This window comes from Pinus tabuliformis, chromosome 8, assembly GCF_031772625.1.
Source record: "Pinus tabuliformis cultivar Carrire ecotype Pingquan chromosome 8, CPIR1, whole genome shotgun sequence".
NCBI lineage: Eukaryota > Viridiplantae > Streptophyta > Pinopsida > Pinales > Pinaceae > Pinus > Pinus tabuliformis.
In genome coordinates, this window is record NC_142294.1 from 1,323,363,870 (window position 1) to 1,323,384,325 (window position 20,456).

Below are 20,456 nucleotides of genomic sequence, written 5' to 3' on the forward strand. Positions count from 1 at the left end.
CATGCTATACCACACTTCTTACATAATTCTTCAAATTCATTACTGCAAATCTCTCCACCATTATCTGTCCTTAGCACCTTTATCTTCTTCTCTATCTAGTTTTCCAACAGAGCCTTAAATTATTTAAACCTATCAAAGATTTTAGATTTCTTCTTAAGGAAATAAATCCATGTATTCCTTGAGAAGTCATCTATAAATGATACATAGTACACAGACTTACCCAGTGATGGAACCTTCACAGGTCCAAACACATAACTGTGAACAAGCTTTAATATCTGTTTCACCCTCTTACCACTAGAGGAGAAACTCACCCGATTCTGCTTCCCATATACACAATTTTCACAGAAACCAAAATCCAGAGAGCTATTACTCATACCTTTTACCATACATTTACCATGAAGTATTCAAAGGCCCTTCTCTCCAATATGTCCAAGCCTTTGATGCCACAACATGGTCCTCTCTCTAGAGACCAATAGATTTTCTGCTCCACTTTCAGGAACCACAGAACTGTTGCACCCATCAACAATCGTGCTACCTTGCAGTTTGTACAGAGTTCCAATCTAACCTCCCCGCATAAATACCAGTTCTCCCTAAACCATCTTGCAGGTATCCTTATCGAACATTGTTTTTACACCTACATTATCCAACTTGCCTACAAAAATCAGATTTCTAGCCAATGCAGGAATATGCAGAACACTTGGAAGTGTTCTAACCCTTCCACCTTGCAACTTCAACTTTACTTTTCCACAACCAATGATTCTAGCCTTCTTATCATCCCCTAAGAAGACATTACCAACATCGTATTTCTCATACTCGCAGAACCACTATCTATGGGGAGTGAAGTGAAAGGATGCATGTGAGTCAATCAACCATGCCTCATGATCTACATGTGTACTTGAAGAAGCCAAGTACACATCCCCACCTTCATCTGAGATGGTTTTTGCCTCTCTAGAAGGAGCATCATTAGATCCCTTTACTTTATCAGGAGCTTTAGATTTAAAGTCCCTTTTGTAGTGCCCTTCCTTTCCACATTTCCAACACATCACCTTTACAAGTTGTCCTGGAGATTTAGATCTCCCTCTAGATTTAGATCTCCCACTCGATGACTTATTTTTGTTTCTGTTCTGGGACCGTCCTCGTACAGATAAGGCATCACCATTCTGGCTCTCCATATTTTTCTATCTCATCCCCTTCATTAGCAAGGATGGGACTATTTCATCAAACTGCAAGGCAGTTGCATTGCTACCTATTGCAATAACCAGAGTATCCCACGAATCTAGTAGAGAACACGACAAACTGATGTACTTATCTTCATCTGAAATTTTAATATCAACATATGCTAACTAACTTACCACAGTATTAAATGCATTCAGATATTTTGTCATTGAGTCTCCATCTTTCATCCTCAGGTTATACAACTTTTTCCGTAGGAATAGTTTATTCACCAGAGATTTAGATTGGTACAAAGTCCCTAACTTGTCCCACAAAGCCTTTGTTGTAGCTTCCCCTAATACATTCAACAATACTGAATCTAAGACACATAATCATATTGTGCTCTTTGCCTTCCTATCCAACTTCTTCCATTCATCATTAGAAACTCCCATTGGTTTAGTACCCGGATCTACCATGATCCACTGATCTTTATCCACCAATAGATCCTCCATCTTAAGTTTCCACAACTCAAAACTCTGACCATTAAATTTCTCGATCTGTATCTTTCCACTGCTCGCCATCTTCTTTCACCACTAGAATCGATCCCGCAGATCTCCCACTGAACAGGGTCTACCACAGGCCCGAGCGAAACCCCTCAACAACAAAGGTGTCTCCTTGAAGCCAAAACAGCTCCGATACCAAATGTAGATTTTAACCCTATACATAAATTACCTGCATACAAATTCTAAAGCACAGAAAATAAAAAATGCGAGAGCATAACACATAAAACACATATACACAGAGATTTTCCCCTAGATCCCAAAACTAGGACTACCAACTTGATTTTTCATTATGTTCCTTTCAATGTTATAATACATATTTATACATGTCGAAGCATCCAATACCATGGACCGAAAACCATTGCGTTCAAAACCATGGACCGAAACCCGTCACGTCCAAAAACATGTGTGAAAATCATGCACAAAACCATAGGTGGGTCCGCCCAACCTAAGATAGGTTTCAAAACCAAAATTTTTTGGGGTGCTACCCTGGACATCATAGATTGAGGTTACCTACACCCCTCAAACCCCTTGTGACCCCCCTGCTACACAATCGGTGCAACGAATGGGGGGCTCCACCCCCCCTTTAACCCCCCAGTTAACTACGTGGGCTAGTCGTGGAAAGAATGTAACACAACCCAACAAAAGAGTCATTCTTAGATGATTTAGATGCTATGAATACAATGGAACATGTTGTAGAGGTAGAAAAGAACTTTTGTACATGATTTTTCTACATTTAAGTTTAAGGAAGCCTAGGGCCACCAGGAGAGGAGGTCAAGCCTATATTAGGTGAAGTCCAATTGTAGAGCTTGGAAAGTCATTTTTGGGGTTTTGGGGTCTTCAGAATCCAACAGAGTAGGTTGCAAATCCATTGGAGCACTGTAGGTGCATGTAATCGAAGAATTGACCATTAATCCAAAGAGGGCCTAGCCATTGAAACTGGTCCAAGGAGATGTAGCCCAGGAGGGGTGAACACTTTTATTAGCTTTGTGTTTATGAGTTGTTGTGTTTTACTTCTCTAAAATTTAATTGCTATATATGTGTTTTTAAAGAATTAATTAACCTCATAAATTGCTCATAAAAGACACTCAATACTTGACACATAATTCCTCACATTTTGGTTAATTTGAGATGATCCTAAACACATTTTTAATACTGACGAGGGACCTTGTATAGCATTAACAAGTTTTCCCAAAATTCAGATCATGCATGGCTCTAGGTGAAAAGTAATTGTAAATGATATAAATATGGACCTTCAATATTGTAAAAATGTGAACGTTTTTCTCATGATGTATTCTAATGATGTTTTTTCCATTTAAAAATAAGTAAATTATTTTTGTACGATTTTATTCTAGATTATGTGTTCTTTGTACTTGTGAGAATTTTTTTATTATTATTATCAATATTTTGTCCTATTCTTCACACAATTCAGATTAGTGGTTTTTGAGCGGTCTACTATTTATCCGTTTTTTTGTGCATGTCCCCCATGTGGTAAGAATATAAGTAGTTTGGGTTCGAACTAATTGAGTCTTTGCAAGACTGTTCTCATAGACCTTGAAAACCTCCCATGGCGAAAGAAAAGAAAGATGATAGAGTAAGAGATCTGATTAAACTATTGCTCGAGGAAGCTCTTGTGTGACAAAGAGATGGGATGATGGATAATTTTGCTAAGATCATTCGACAAATGACAATGATTGACACATCTCATCAAATGATCACTTTGCAGACATCGCCCCCTTCAAAGTACAAGTTAGTTTTGATATTCTTGTATTCAAAGGTCAAATAGATGTAGATTCTCTAGACATATGGTTAAATTTGTTGGAAGGGTATTTTTGAGTCCATAATATTTCTGAAGGAGAAAAGATTACCTATGTGCTCCTTACAGTCGTCTCCCATGTCGAGGATTGGTGGGAGACTTACCATGTTCACAAGGCCACAGAGGAATGTGAAATATTTGTAGTAGCACCCACTCAAGGCTCTTTCAAGGATGTTATTAAGGAACAATATTATCTTGTTGGAAGCTATGAAGATCAGTACATGAGATGGACCAAACAATGTTGAAGTTCACAAATATCTTCCATACTTGTGTGCCAAGGTGGGTATTAAAGACTCTGAGTGACATTTGTTGCTCATATACATAAATGGAGTTTTTGAATATTTCTTCATTCATCACATCATACTGATTTTCCGTCAAAATCAAGTAGAAATTTAAACAAAACAAGTGACAGTTTGGATCTATGAATTCTTCACAAAAAAAACATGGAAAAGGTAGCCCCAAACTGTAGAACAGGGGACAGAACGAAGATGGACCACCCTAGGACAACCCATCTAAGTTGAAAATAAAGAAGGCTAATTGGAAGATGGAGAAAGACACAAGAAAGTGGTGTGTATTCTATAAAATCCCTTGGCATAACACAAATGGTTATTGCTTAAAGTAGTACCTGGTGGCTGAGTTGAAAGCCTCATAGTCAGATGTAGGTTTCAACTTTCAATCTGATATAGATAAGGGTGAAGAAGATCATTGATGCTACCACCATTGTCCATCCAAGTGATGCCAAAGAATCAGAGGAAGGTGAGTGCCTTTGCCAATCGCAAATGTGGGTGAAGGGTGCTCTGTTGTACTTCATTATCGAAAATGGATCTAAAAAGAACCTCATCTCACCACAGGTCGTCAAGCAATTAGACCTATTGGCAACACCACAACCATAGCCATACACCATTAGGAGCTCTTCTAAGGGCACGATCTCCATGTCAGCCAATAGTGTTGCCTGCCCTACAAAATCAAGCCTTTTAAAAGATGAGGTATTTTGTGATATTTCCCTATTTAAATTTTATGATGTTCGTTCAGGCCCACCATACTCGTAGAAGTGTCATGTTGTATATGAGTCTAGACCTTGTAGTTTCATTATTACTCTTGGCAGACAACTATACTAGATATTAGAAGTAGCTTCACCCAATGTCATTTCTTTGATATGTGCTAAGAAATGCAGGAAGGTAATCTCCTTGATGGGGAAATTTTTCTTCTTCATGATCTGATCTCAAAGTAAGTAGAAGGTCATGACCACATCCATGACCTCCACACAGGGCCCCTCCACATAACGGAAGTAAGTGGACAAGGTTTTGGAAGAGTACAAAGACATCTTCTCCTCACCCACTTGGGGCCACACAAGGCCTCTCCACATAGCAGAAGTAAGTGGACAAGGTTGTGGAAGAGTACAAAGACATCTTCTCCTCACCCACTTGGGTACCGTTGCACTATCAGGTCAATCATTCAATCGATCTAACACCAGACACACCTCTAACCATTGTACAAGCCTATCACCAATGGAAGCATTACATTCTTTGAAAGGAGAAAACCGTCCACATTGATAAAAAACCTTTGCAGTTCATGTAAACACAAGGAAAATTGTAGAATGATTTCTATAAAAAATGGTCCACATATTTCTAGAAGTTTTATTTCAACATCCAATATAAGACAAGAAGCACTAATCGTGTCACTAACTACCTCAGTTGACATCCAATTACAGCACTAACCTACATGGTGCTATGCTCTTGTAGACGTTAGGCCTTCAAATGGGCCCAACTCCATGAAAGCAATCCTGACTTTACTACCACCTATCAGATCCTGACCATAGGAACAACTATCATTGACTTTTGTATTCATGATTGGGATATTATGCCATTTATACCATATTTGGGTTCCTTCAAGCGAACATGAAAAAGTAATTTTGGAAGGTCACTACATTTGGATGACATGCCTCTTTGGCAACAAAAAAAAATGGTTGTGATACAAAAGTAAATTCGCCATTGGTTGAAACTTCGACAAGATGTTAGTAGTTATATTATAAGGTCCTACACTATTTGTACCATTTCCAAAATCACCATTAGAAAGTAAATCATGTACATCCCTATCCCTAATCTTGACAAGCCTTGGGAACCCATATCGATGGACTACATGTTGGGTCTTGCTTCAAAGAAGCGGGGTAATGACTAGGTTTTTGTGGTTGTTGATTGATTTTCTAAAATATCCATTCTAACACTTTTCAAAAATAATATCACAACGGAGGTCACTACTAAGCTCTTCTTCGAATAGATGTAGGTACATTTTAGGATACCATAGACCATAACATCAAATCGGGATAGTAGGTTACTGAGCACATTCTGGTCATGCCTCTAGCCATTGTTGGATGCCAAGTTCACAAAATCCACTCCCTTCGAAATCCAAACTGAAAGCCAGACTAAGGTCATCAATAGAATGATCGTGCATATATTTCACATGTACAACTCCAAACATCAACACACATGGGATGAAAGTCTCTCTTATGTTCAACATAACAACAATATATCCCTCCATAGCTCGACCAACCAAAGCCCTTTTCAGGCCTGTGATATCAACCATTGGGTCCAATTGATGTACCACTAGCCCTTGCATCCACTTATACATAATCTTCCCATGCTAAATCTGATGTTGACAAAGCCACCAATCAAGTCGTCGAGTTCCTCAGTTGACCTTCAATTATAGCAATAACCATGGTGCTCTTCTCTAGCTAACATGAGGCCTCCAAGTTGGCACAACTCTATGAGAGAAATTTTGACTTCGCTACCACTTAAAAAATGTTGAGCGTAGGCACAATTGTCATTTCCTTTCATATTCAAGATGGAATATTGTGTCATTTATGCCATCTCGTTATTCCTTCAAGTGAGCGTGCAAAACTGATTTGGGAAGGTCACTACAGTTGGATGGTAGACTGTTTTATTATGGAAAAGAAAATGGTTGTGCTACAAAAGTATTTCTATTGGATGAAACTTTGACAAGATGTTAGCAATTATATTAAGCCCTCCATTGTTGGTGCCATTGCCAAATTAGCCATTAAGAAGAATGGCCTTTACACCCCTTTGCCTACTCCCGATAGACCCTGGAAACCCATCTCGATGGACTACATGTTTGGTCTTTCTTCTACCAAGCAACTTGTTTACTATGGTTTTGTGGTTGTTGATCAATCTTATAAAATGGTCATTCTAAAAAACTGCAAAAATATTAGGGGAGGTCACTGTCGAGCTCTTCTTTGAATAGGTGTGAGAAAATTTTGGGATACCATAGACCATCATATCGAATTGGGACAGTAGGTTCCTAAGTACATTTTGGTCAAGCCTTTGGTCACTGTTGGACACCAAGCTTACAAAATCCACTACCTACCACCTCCAAGATGATGGCCAAACTGAGGTTGTGAATAAGATGATCATGCATAGCCTTCACATGTACAACTCCAAACCTCCACCCACATGGGATGAAATTCTCCCTTCTGTTCAGCATAGCAACAATAGAGCCCTCCATGGATTGACTAACCACAACCCCCTTCAAGTGGGTTTGGAATTTCAACCATTAGGTCCAATTGATGTATCACTATCCCTTACGTCCATAGAGGAAAAATATTCCCATGTTCAATCTAAAGTAAAAAAAGCCACAAAATTCGTTGAGTGGATTCAACACATCCATCAACATGTCCATGATATTTTATAGAAAGTCAATAGCAAGTACGAGCAATGTCATAATTAACACTGGGTGACACATAAGTTTCAGGTGGGATATAAGTTTTAGTTTGATTTATAGAAAGAACAACTTATAAGACCCCATCGAAAGCTTCCCCAACATCGCTATGGACCTTACACCATCACCAAGGTTGTGGGTGACAATGATTTTGAGCTAAGTATTCACCCGTTATTTGGCTTACACCTAGTTTTCAATGTGGACCTCCTTCAACTATCCTTTACACCATTATTGGACACATCATAGATAAAAGCGCAATTAACTATAGCAGAACTCAACCCCGACTGCATGGAATAGGCAACCATTGATCAAATTGTGGACACATAGGTTAAGGGAACTTGCCAATAGAGGATCCAAATTTATTGGGTTGTCAAAAGTAGGGCTGCTCTGACATCAAGGTAAGTGGCTCACCGAGGGTCAAGTTCAGCATAATCTTTCCCATATAATGGGGTCACTCAACAGAATGAGGGCCATTTCGTCGTAAGGGGGCTGGACTAAACCAAATGGAAATTGGTGGCTATCTACATTTTCTATCAAATCACCACAATCAATAATTATTTTTTGCTATTGGTGATTTCCAAGCCGATAGTTTTGGTAAACCATGGTTCCACCCATGATATTGAAGAGGTGGAGGAAACTAAAATAAAAATGAATCGTACAATTAGCTTTTACCATATACAACTATTCGTTAATTTTACCATAGTGATTTATGGTATTAACCCTCGGTTTTTGTAACGCATGATATTTACCTATGGTATTGAACAATGGTGAAATTGCATGACTCTCAGTGAAAATACACCGTAAATAATATAAATACAAGCCTTCACTATTATAAAAACATGAAATTTTTTCTCATGATGTAAGTTTGCGATATTTTTACCCTTTAAAATAATTAAACTCTTTTTGTATTGATGCCAGATATTGCAACAAGATTAATGGCTAGAGTGTGTATGCAACATCAAATCATTCTCACTGTCTGAATTACATTTTCAATTCATAGAATCTCCAACAAATTTCTATCATATAATTTATTTTTCCTTCTAAATTGCAAAAACTAAGTACATTCATTCATAGATAATCATATATCTAATTCATCTTCTATCATTACTAAAATTTGGATGAGTTTGGATTTCTAAAAAAGGAATCCAAGCTCCCCTTTTTCCTCCAAAAAGACTTAGCTTTCTTCAGATTTTTTCCTCTTGCAAATCCAGTGTATTTTCTAAACTTAATAAAAAACTACTTTCATCTATATCCACAAAAGTTGATAAGACTTCATATTTTTTTCTAACATCATTCCTATCCAAACTTTCTAATCTTTAAACTAAAACAAAGTTAATTTACTAATAAAATAAAGGAATCTAATTCCTTCCACATTTAAATTGTTTTTTCCAAATTCAAGAGTAAGATGCTCCTGCATTAGACTCCCCGGGAAACAAATTGTCCACGATCTCTTGAACATTTGTGCAATTCTTGAACATATTTGCAACAATCATCCAAGTAGCATACTCCAATGGTTGATTTATCCACTTCACTAAATACTTAAAGTATACTCTAGTTTTCTTTACCACTTTTCGATCTCATAGACATTCAATTTCCTTTGGAGTTGCTTTGGGCAATTGCTACTTCCATTCAACAAGATGATCTACTTAACTTGAAAGCTCATCATTTGAAAATTTTCATGTTCCCTGAAAGGAATACAAATTAGAAACATTAAAAATTGGAGAAATACCAACATTTCTTGGAAGCTCCACTTGATAAGAATTTGACGAAAAGTTTCTTAAAATTTTACAAGGTTTGATCTTCTTAAGCTTGTTGTAAGTTGCTTTAGGAAATATTTATTTCCTCAAGTGTACCATCATTAAATCACCAATCACAAATTTATATTGCATTATCTTTGAATCATTCCTTTCTTTGTATTTTTTGTTGCTTTCCTGTAGCTGTTGCTTAACACTTTCTTGCAATTCTTGCATACTCACTGCAAATTCTTCACCTTCTGTACTTCTTATATCTTGTTTTCCCAAATGTCTCAATTCATATACTCCCCTTGGATGCATTCCATACAAGATAAGGAAGGGATTCATACCTGTACTTCTATTGTGTGTATCATTGTATGCAAATTCAGCCTGACCAAGAACCTAACCCCATTATTTGGGAGTTTCACTTACCAAGCTTCTTAGGATGTTTCCAAAGATCCTATTCACGTCTATTTGCCCATCAGTTTGTGGGTGATAGGCTGAGTTGAAATTAAGGTTAGTACCCAACTTCTTCCATAATGTTATCAAAAAATGATCAAAAAACCTTGTGTCTCTATCAGATACAATACTTCTAGGAAACCCATGCAACCTTATCACCTCTTTAAAGAACAAATTGGCAACATTGGTTGCATCACTAATTTTCCTGCAAGGTATAACATGTGCCATTTTAGATAATCTATCAACCAAAACATAGATAAAATAATTACATTTTTGAGTCCTTGTCAATCCCAATATAAAATCCATGCTCACTGAATCCCATAACCTAGTAGGAATCGGTAATTGCTGATATAAACCTTTATTTTGACTTCTTCCCTTTCCATGTTGACAGATCCTACATTTTGCAACAAATATTTTCACACCATCTCACATTCCTGGCCAAAAATAAAAAACATTCCATTGAAAAAAGGTTTTATCTTGCCCAAAATGTCCTGATAATCCTCCACCATGCTTTTCCTTGATAATATTTTCTCTCATAGAACATTTGGGTATGCACAATCTACTATCTTTAAATAACAATCCTTCATGCAACATAAATCTCAACCATGGAGTTCTATCACCACTAACGAGATTTTTACCAGCAATATATCCCTCTTTAAAATCAACATCTTCCTTATACATCTCCTTCATTTCATCAAATCCTAAAGTGATGATTTGAAATTCTACTTAACGCATCAACAACCTTATTTAATTTACCACTTGTATGCTTGATGGCAAATATGAAATTTTGCAAGAACTCCACCCATTTAGAATGCCTCCGATTCAATTTGGTCGGACTGTTGATAAACTATAGAGCATGGTTATTAGTATAAAGAACAAACTCTTTGGGCATAAGATAATGCCTCCATATTTATCATTAGAGGAATACTTCTACCTTGCTTCATTTAATTTTTCACTGAAATATGCAATCGTCCTTCCTTCTTGACTTAGGAAAACTCCAATAGTAGCTCCACTTGCATCTGTCTCAACTTGAAAACATTTGTTAAAATATGGTAAGGCTAATACAGGTTGTTTAATTATCCATTGCTTCAGTATTTTAAAATTTCTTTTCGCTGCTACAATCCATTTAAATGGATTCTTATTCTCCTTTATTGTGTCAGTAATGGGTTCACATAAACTACTAAAACTATTTATAAACCTTAGGTATAAACTTGCAAGACCAACAAAGCTTCTTACCTCAAACACATTCCTTGGAATAGGCCAGTTAATGATTTCCTTCACTTTATCTAGATCCATCTTCAATCCTTCTTCCGAAATAACAAATCCTAGGTGTACCAATTCATTCTTCATAAAGCTACATTTATTTAAATTTATCAACAACTTCTCTTGCTGCAAGGTGCTCAAAGCTAATTTGAGATGTTTGAGATGCTCTTCTTTTCTCTGATTGTACACTAAGATTTCATCCAAATAAACAATAACAAATTTACCTGTAAATTCTTTCAATACTTCATTCATCAATCTCATAAACATGCTAGGTGCATTGGTAAGGCCAAAAGGCATTACCAACCACTCATACAACCCATTGTTTATTTTGAAAGTTGTTTTCCATTCATCCCCATCTCTAATTCTAATATGGTGATAGCCACTCTTGAGATCAATTTTAGAAAAATACTTAGCACCACTCAAACAATTAATCAGATCTTCAATGCAGGAAATTGGAAATATATACCTAATTGTAATTTTATTGAGGGCCCTTCAATCAGTACACATTCTCCATCTACCATCTTTATTTGGCCTGAGCACGGTGTGAACAAAATATGAACTTAAGATATCCTTTATTAATTCTTTGTCCAACAACTCATGCACCTATTTATTTATCTCTTCATTTTCTTGTGGAGTCATGTGGTATGTTTCTTTATTCAGAATACTTTCCCTCAGAATTAGATATATATGATGACCAATGCTTCAAAAGGAGGCAACTTACTTGGAAACTCATCAACAATTATATCTGCAAACTCATCCAACATAACCTTGACTTCTTCAGGAAAATCATTTAAATTTGTGCTAGTAATAATTACCTTAGACTTACCAATCAAAGAAAAATGAATTTCTTCTTTCTTTCTGAGCTCTCGCAATAGCTCCTTCCCATCCATAAGTAGCACACTAGGACCAGCTTCCCCTTTTGGATCCTTATCCTCCAAAGGCAATAGCAAATGGTTTTGGCCATTTTTCTCAAGAGTGTAGGTGTTCTGCCTACCATCATGAATGGCTTTCCTATCATACTTCCATGATCTTCCCAACAACACATGACACACATCCATTAGCATTATATCACATAACACCTCATCCTAGTAATGTCCAATCTGGAACTCCACTTTACACTGCTCATTCACCAATATCTAATGGTCTTTTTGCATCAAGACACCTTGCATTAGAGGAATTTTGAGGTCTAAAATGGGTATCCTAAGGAAATTATAGAATAATAGTGGAAATAATAAAATAAGATTCGATTACATCATCAAAGTTTATAGGGAAAAAAGAAAAAACTACTTTTTCAACTCATATTTTCAACTTATCTCCCTATGAGTTTACTCAAATTTTGAGCAAGAACACTCATGGGATACAAAATTTGATTCGTCATCCAAGGAGTACCTATGTTGCATACTTTTGATGGGACCCTGCTACATGAAAACTAAGAAATACATGAAAAACATGATTGCAGTCATGTTTTTTCATGTATTACTCATTTATCGTGTAGCATGGTCCATCGAAAATATGCAACATGGGTACTCCTTGGATGAGGAATTAAAATTTTCATCCAACGAGTACCCCCACTCGAAATTTAAGTAAAACCTTAGGGAGATAATTTGAAAATAAGAGTTGAAAAAGTAGTTTTATTATTTTATTGTTTTTTAATCTTTTTATTTTTTTACTCAAAAAATGGTGAATCATCCCCCACGGTTGAAATCATCATCTTGAATCCTATTGGTTCTTATAAAGTTCATTTTGGTTGTACCTCTTTCTTAGGAGACCCATTTAGACCTCAAAATTTCTCTAATGTAAGGTGTGGGATGTGTTATTCTCTATAGCCCCAACTTTTCTACCATTTCTGTGGGGAGCAAGTTATTTGTGCTACCACTATCAATCACAAATTTGCAACACTTGCATTCTGATTTTCATGTGGTTCTGAAGAATTTCTTTTTTGTGTGTTGGTTCCTTAACATTTTCTTAGACTTAATCAAGATTCTCTGCATCAATAATGATTCTCCTATTTATGTTGTTTCTTCATGGATAACTCCAGCTACATTTTCTTCTTGTGCTTCTGCTATATTTTCTCCTCTTTGGCTTGTAGGATTATTTTCTGGACAATCCCATGACATATGTCCCAATTTCCCTCATTTGTAATATTGAACTCGATAACCTCTACCTCGACCATGCCCTCTTGGGAAAGGCCTTCTTCCTCTTGATTCACTTCCTCTTGATGTTTGACTACTTGAACTAGCTTCACATTCCTTTGGAGATTGCCTCTTCCCCTTACAAGACTCCTCCCTCTATTCCTTTGGCTTTGCTTTCTAGCCAATTTTTCCTCTGCTTTCAAGGCGAGTTGGTAAGCATCTTCTATAGCTTTAGGTGAAAGTAGGCTAAACTCAGCTTGAATCTCGAGCCACATCCCATCGATATATATCAGAACCTTTTCAGGTGTTTCTTCGATGTATCTTTCTCTAATATTCCCCTTGTATCAGTATACTCTTTAACAACCAATGACCTTTGTTTTAAATTATGCATTTTCTTGAATAAATACAAATGGTAATCTTTGGGAAAAAATTTACCTTTCAGCTTTGCCACCATTTTGCTCCATCTTTTGATCTTGGCTTTGTTCTTTCTTCTCCTTTCTTCTTGGACTCCGTCCCACCAAAGAGTTGTGTGTCCTTTCAATCTAGTAATAACAAACTTCACCTGTTTGTCTTCAGCTACCTCCTCATACTCAAAATTATTATCTAAGGCATTGATCCAATATATTAATTCTTCCAGTTCCAACTACCACTGTAAGTAGGTATCTCCATTTTAGGCCTCGAAATAACCCCAATCATCGACCTCATCAATTTTATTTCTACAGGCTCTCCAACATGTTCTTCATCTTTAGTTGGATACTCTCCCTCAGATTCGTTGATGTCTCAAATATCTGGATCTCTTTGTCTTTTCATCTCTAAGGTTTCTAGCCACTCTTGGACACGTCTCATGTCCTCCCTATCTCCAACATCCACTGCTAGTCTTCACCTTCAAGCTCGTCTTCCCCATTGAGCGTGAAATGTCATTTCACACTATTTTTTTCTATTTTTGTAGCTTTGATACCAAAATTGGTGCCAAATATTGCAACAAGATTAATGGTTGGAGTGTGCAAGCAACATTAAATCATTCTCACTATCACAATTTCATTTTCAATTCACAAAATCTCCAACAAATTTCCAACATATATTTTATTTTTCCTTCTGAATTTCAAAAACTAAGTACATGCATTCATAGATAATAATATATATAATTAATCTTCTATCATTACTAAAATAAGGATGAGTTGGAATTTCCCAAAAAGGAATCCAAGCTCCCTATTTTTCTCCAAAAAGTCTTAGCTTTCTTCATATTTTTTCCTTCTACAAATCTAGTCTATTTTCTAAACTTAATAAGAAACTACTTTCATTTATATCCACAAAAGCAGATAAGATTTCTTTTTTTTTTAACATCATTCCTATTCAAACGTAATATTTAACTAAAATAAAGTTAATTTACTAATAAAATAAAAGAATTCAATTCCTTCCACATTTCAATTGGGTTTTCCAATGTCAAGAGTAAGATTCTCCTACATTAGGTATGATTGTACTCTATATTATTTCTTTTATACACATATGACATTTTTTATTCAATATTTATCTCATTCCTCATATAGTTTGGATTATAAGGCTGGTTGGAATGATCCTTGAACTTGGAGAAGGAACAAAAAAGCATGTCGGAAGCCCATAAAAATGACATAACAGTTTGGATCACAAGGCTTGTTGGAATGAGCCTTGAACTCAGAGAAGGAACGGAAACATCATGTTAGAAGCCCATAAAAAATCCTGAAAATGTTAACATAACAGTTTGTATCAAAAGGCTGATTGGAATGAGCCTTGAACTCAAAGAAGGAACAAAAACATGATGTCAGAAGCCCATAAAAAAACCTGAGAATGTTGACAAAACAAAAGTGGTAGAAAGTAGGAGATGTCATTTATTGTTCTTCATGAAACTGCTAAGTAAAATCCAGGCCAACAAGCACTGGAGGAATAATATTAGACCCGGGAGAAGCTCCATGGTAAGTACTTGTTTAGGGTATGGCTCCTGTAAAAATATTTTTGTGGCTTTAGTTGTCTCATAGGGACTTCAACCAATTCACTTTCTAGAACATGAAGAATCCTTATTTTGTTGGGAACTTGATCCTGGTTGTGGATGCATTCAGAAAAAAGAATGTTCCCCATAAATCCAAAGTAAAAAGATAATAGAGAGGCGTCTTATCCTTTTATCAAATCGTTTTGGGAGACAAAAACCTTTCACAAGTACAAAAGGTTTAACGCAAAAGAAAATTCCAAAGCCAACTTGGAATTAGCCTTACCAAAAGGTAGGCTTAAAACCTAACTTAATGGAGACATGTTGGACGAAGGGATGACCCATCCTTTGGAGAACCTGCGAGCAATTGTGGAAAAGGTAACATGGAAAGCGGCAACATAGTACTTTGACTCTCATGTAGTAGGAATGTGTTCGGTCAAGTCTTGTCCTGAGGCTTTCAAAGCCCCTCTCACTAAACAGAATGCAAGGCAATCATTTCCGGTGTTCAGAGATGGTTTTCTTAGATAATATTTCTAGGTAATTATCACTTTAAATTGTCACCTATGAAATTTGCTACAAATCTCTTCAGGGTTCCCAACGGATAGTTTAGGGAAGGTTGTTTTGTCATGGATACAATCCCTCCGCTTCAGAATCAATTCTGGTTGATTCTCGAGGTTATACGTAACAGATCCTTCCAATATATCGTTGTAACTCTTCAAAAGAAACAAAGGTTTTGAAAATAGTTTTGGTTAACTCAGGTATACAATATGATTGGTTAGTTCCTTTCAGTGGACATCGAATAAAAATAGCTCAAGTAGTCAAGAAAAAAGTTTGGGGACGAATAAAGAGAAAACATAGGGAATCATTAAAAAAATCAACTCAATCATCTCGAATTTCCCTTCGGTTGGCACTAGCCCTATCCAAAAATTCCATCTAGCCTGGCTGGAAACATTGTGCAAGTTTGTTTCTTTCGGTGGATGGGGCCTTAAGGAAACAAAAAGTTTTAATTTTTCCCTTCTACTTAAAGAATATATGACAGGCTATTAACGAAATTTATTTTTGAATTTACATCATAAAAAAAAATATATTAGGAATAGTGACCTCCTGTGTTGGATCCGATCTGGTGCAACAATGCCACCACAGATCTCTCAAATATGGCGTATCTTTCTTCTCACCAAACATTGGTTCTTCAAAAATCTAAAGTGAGATATTGGATTTGGCTCAATCCTGGAAATTGGCCTGGACACTTTCTCTAGTCTGGAAGGTTCGCACACACTCTCTCCTCCACTCCTCACTTTCCCTCATAATTTGGGAATCTATGTACTAAAAGACATGACCATTCATCATTCCACATTCTCTTTACTCACATGTTGGAAATCTATCGAGGATCTTGGAATACTAGTGCACCTTGCTTCAGAATGGGACACTTACATATCCAACCTTTGCTTTGTTGGTATCACATTCTCTCCAAAGAAGGACCACTTATCTTGGTTTGGAGGTTGCATGAAAGGTCATGTCATTGTAAGTGTGGCATATCATCTCATTTCTCAACCATGTGGATCGACCAATCTACACCAAGGATCTAACGACCTTGGAAATGGAATACACCCCTTAGAATTAATTGTTTCATTTGGTTGTTGGCTCACTGTTGTGGGGAAAAGTATCCGATGCGGATGACACTAACCCTTTCTAAAGGTGACAGTCTTTAGCAACAACTGAATGATAAAGTTTTCATGTTCCACTTTATGAAAGCACAGAGAGAATGGAAAGAGGATCAACCAACCTGGTGTCTTGCGCTTAGTCGATCCTTGTCCTTCTCGCTTTGTATCCTGTTCCCAGCTCTTTGCTCTCCAAGCCGATCCAGCTACACACAGAATCTGCACAACAAAAGAGAGCAAACTACGAGATACAAGCAATCATAATTGAAGCATGGATTAGGTTACATCAAATATACATGTAAACATAAAAGCATCTATGTAAAACAAGTATATAGGAGAACATGCAAACTTTATTGATAGAAAGAAACAGGGTTCCAGAGGAAGTTACAACCAATGATGTTGGCTCCAATCCAGCAGCACCTCCTCGGCAGCAAGAACTCTCTTCTTCACCTCTAGTAAAACAATCACCCAATAATCCTGGCAGTATACCAACAGCACCTCCTTGCTTATACAAAATTCCAGCCCCCTTAGACCTCATAGAAGAGCTCTATATATAGGAGGGAAGAGGAAAGGATGAGTCAGCTGGAGGCTGGCATATAGCTGACTAGTGTCCTCTCCGTCTTCAGTTAATCTTCAGTTCCTGTGTCCACTTGGAGATCCTTGCTTACACATGGTGATCAAGTACCTCTTACTCATCACAGGGCGAATCTCATGACCCAAGTGTCAGTTTGGAAGCTTCCTGGGCAACTGACACCTTGCAGGATGACTGTGCCACTTGGCCAATCTTGCCCAGCGTAGGTAGCCTTCATTGTTTTTGACTTCCAGTGCAGGTACAAAGTGGGACAGTTGCAATACAGCGCAGAAGCTCAGTTAAGCAGCTGACATGATCCAAAATAAGCCTGTTCTGAAGTGTTTTCAGGTGGAGAACTGATTGGAAGTGCTGTTGATTGATGACCTTGTTCTTTTAGGGGTAAGAACAACATGTTTAGGGACTGAGGATCCCTGTAATTATCGACATTCCCTGCTCCTTGACGCGAGGCACAAAAATGTCTATAACAGTTGCCCCCTAAAGTATGAGGCCGTTAATCGGGTGAAATGCTTTAGCTAGAGGGTCCGAAGTTCGTTCCAGTGCTGAGGAGAGTGCCCTGTAATACAATACAATACAATACATTATCTTTCATTCATCATTATTCTCATGATCTAGCTGAGGCGGGCATTCCCATGCTCAGCTTTCTATAAATACATTTTGGTACATATGACAGACGATCGTCTGAAGACAGACTGATAATCTTCCGCTAAAATTATCATCCTTTGAGGAGGATGATCATCTGTTGCAATGATGTACATGGCAAATGCTTTTATATTTCCTGAATATATATCGCAGCCCGGATGGATGAAACTAGATCCGGGGTCTTCAAACTCGTTCGATCTTCACTCTAAGTACAAGTCGATCCATGTGAGAATTGCGTTGAAGTCGAACATGAAAAGACATCGCTTGATTACCGGTCAATAATGAAAACCGTTAACAAGCGCGAGAGGAATCACCAATAATGACGATGACCCTCAAGGTACGGCAGTACAATTCACGTGGCGTGAATAAAGGACTTGGCGTCGAACGCCACGCAAAATCTTCTGGTCGAAGGTCATTGATGTATACCTGTCGCCGGAAGTGAGAAACTTGCCATTGAGGCATGCAAGCTTCAAAGTACTGATGGGGGTGTTCCTAGATCGACTTCTTGGATAATGAGCTGATGTCGACAAGAAGCGATCCGTCAAAGGAGGGCCTTAATGAATCCCACATCAATGACACGGAACGGAGCTAATGATTTAGTGGAGGTGGAAACAAACTGCGACATATGATTCAGGGCGGCGATCATGAAATGGATGAAGGATAATGTATGGTAGTGGATGGGACACGGTTGACACTTTCTGAATGACCCCTCTTGAACATATAACGACACTGATGTGATGGATCGGTAGCATTACCCCAAATGGATGGTGTGGCGAGGACCATGGTGATGAAACCGGTGAATGAGACAACCCAACCCGATGTGATACGGAGGAAAAGTGTCATGTTCAAGAGTGACTTGCTACCTCTAAACTTTGATGTTCTCCCAATTTTTCCCCAGTCATTTCTGACCAGTACCTCTTTATTTTTGTCAAGCTTGAGGAGGATAACATATGCTTGTTCTATAACCTGCCCTTCGGGCAAGCCCATCGCTAAGATTTAACGAGCCTAGCGATAGGGAAACTCGTTCTCGTCTAAAGACAAGTTTGTCGCTATTTAATCATTTTAACGAGTCTAACGACAAGGAAAACTCGGTCCTTTTCATTTTTAGAGAGTCTAAAAAGGTACAGAAAGTCAACTCCATAATTCCTTTTTCGTCAGCTAATCCCTTAAGTCCGAAAAAGTATAAAACAATACAGAAGGGATGGCTGTTCGGTACTTTTAACGAGCTGAAACAGGCAAGCGCTCGATCCTTTTGTGCAATAATCCCTCAAGTCCAAAAAGATTAAAATTTAGAGGAGGGATAGCGTTCCGATCATTTAACGAGCTGGAAGGCCAAAACTCGGCAAACTTTTCATATTTTACGAGTCAGTGAAAAGAGCTGAAAGAAGACTCGTCTTTTGAGGAACGAGTGATAAACAGGGATAGCTACAGATTCCAGGTACAGGTTGGAATTTCCAATCACGGCAGTGTCACAAGGATGGCTAGGTGAAATCACTCTTCGCAGCTGTTTCTCAAAAGAGGTAAACACACAAATGGAAGTGAATGATCGGCCAAATGAACGGTGGAGGTGGTGGATGAAAACACGATCAAGGTTCTTATGGCTAATGAATTTACGATCTCAAAAGGTTATTTACCGGTTCATTTTTTCCATGAGCTTGAACTCTGGGTGAAACTTTTGCTCACACTTTTCTATTTTTTAACGAGCATAAATTCAGTCATAAAACTGCTCGAATTTCGCGTTTATTTTTTAACGAGCATGAACTATATGCTAAAACTGCTCGATATACCAGTCATAAAAAGAACGCCTCCTCTAAGGATCCATTTTTTATAGAGCTTGGGCCTTACCACAGCTATGCTCCAAATTTTTGGCAAATTTTACTTCTGCCCCACAGGCTTTCTTTCATGCAAGTTCGGAAACGGCTAATCTTAAAACCAGATAAATAACTGCCCCTAGCTTACACTCCAGAAAGTTTGCATGCCCCCAGGTATAGGATAGAATTTCGAGGCTGCCCCTCCTCTCCCCTACTTCTGTTTTTCTTTGGGTGTTCTTACTTATTTGTCATCTTGCTAATCTAATGTTAACGATACTTGTCTTCTCGTTATTTTAAGGGGTCTTACGCAGTACTCAGACTTCCTGTCGGCCCACTTTTAACAAACAGCTATGTGACAATAGAAGAATACTACTCAAAGATAAAACATTGGTATTATTGAGGGAGGCTTGCCTCTTTCTTATTATCCGAAGAGTGGTTCTATTCGCTGCCGCAAATCAATCTCTTTCTTCGGCGGTGTCTATCATTGGGTTGTCCAAAGATGGTTACCCTCTGTTACAACAATACGGTCTCCTTCTTAGTTTACTGCCCCTGCTTATCCTTCAAAACATATGTTTCGATGGGCGAGGCTTGAATTTAAAGATGGTGACTACTTGTTACAATAAGGGAATTCCTACTTGGGCATTGCCCACTTTTTTAGACAAAGGTGAAAGATTCCCAAACACATAACTTTAACAAAAGATCATTATTCCAGAACAACCCCACTTCCTTCGGACGGGGTACGGACTAGTCATGTTCTTCTGCGGAAATTCTTCCTTATACCCGGAGTTTCTTCTGCCCGAAGCAGACCAGGGTGCATGCCCCCTGGGTCCTAGTCTTTCTTTCCGAATTACTCGCGCTCATCGGGAAGGAGGACTAGGGGCGGAGGCGAATCTTGAGTGAACAGACCATTTAGGATTGGTATTTGACTATTTGCGATGCGAGATCCCGG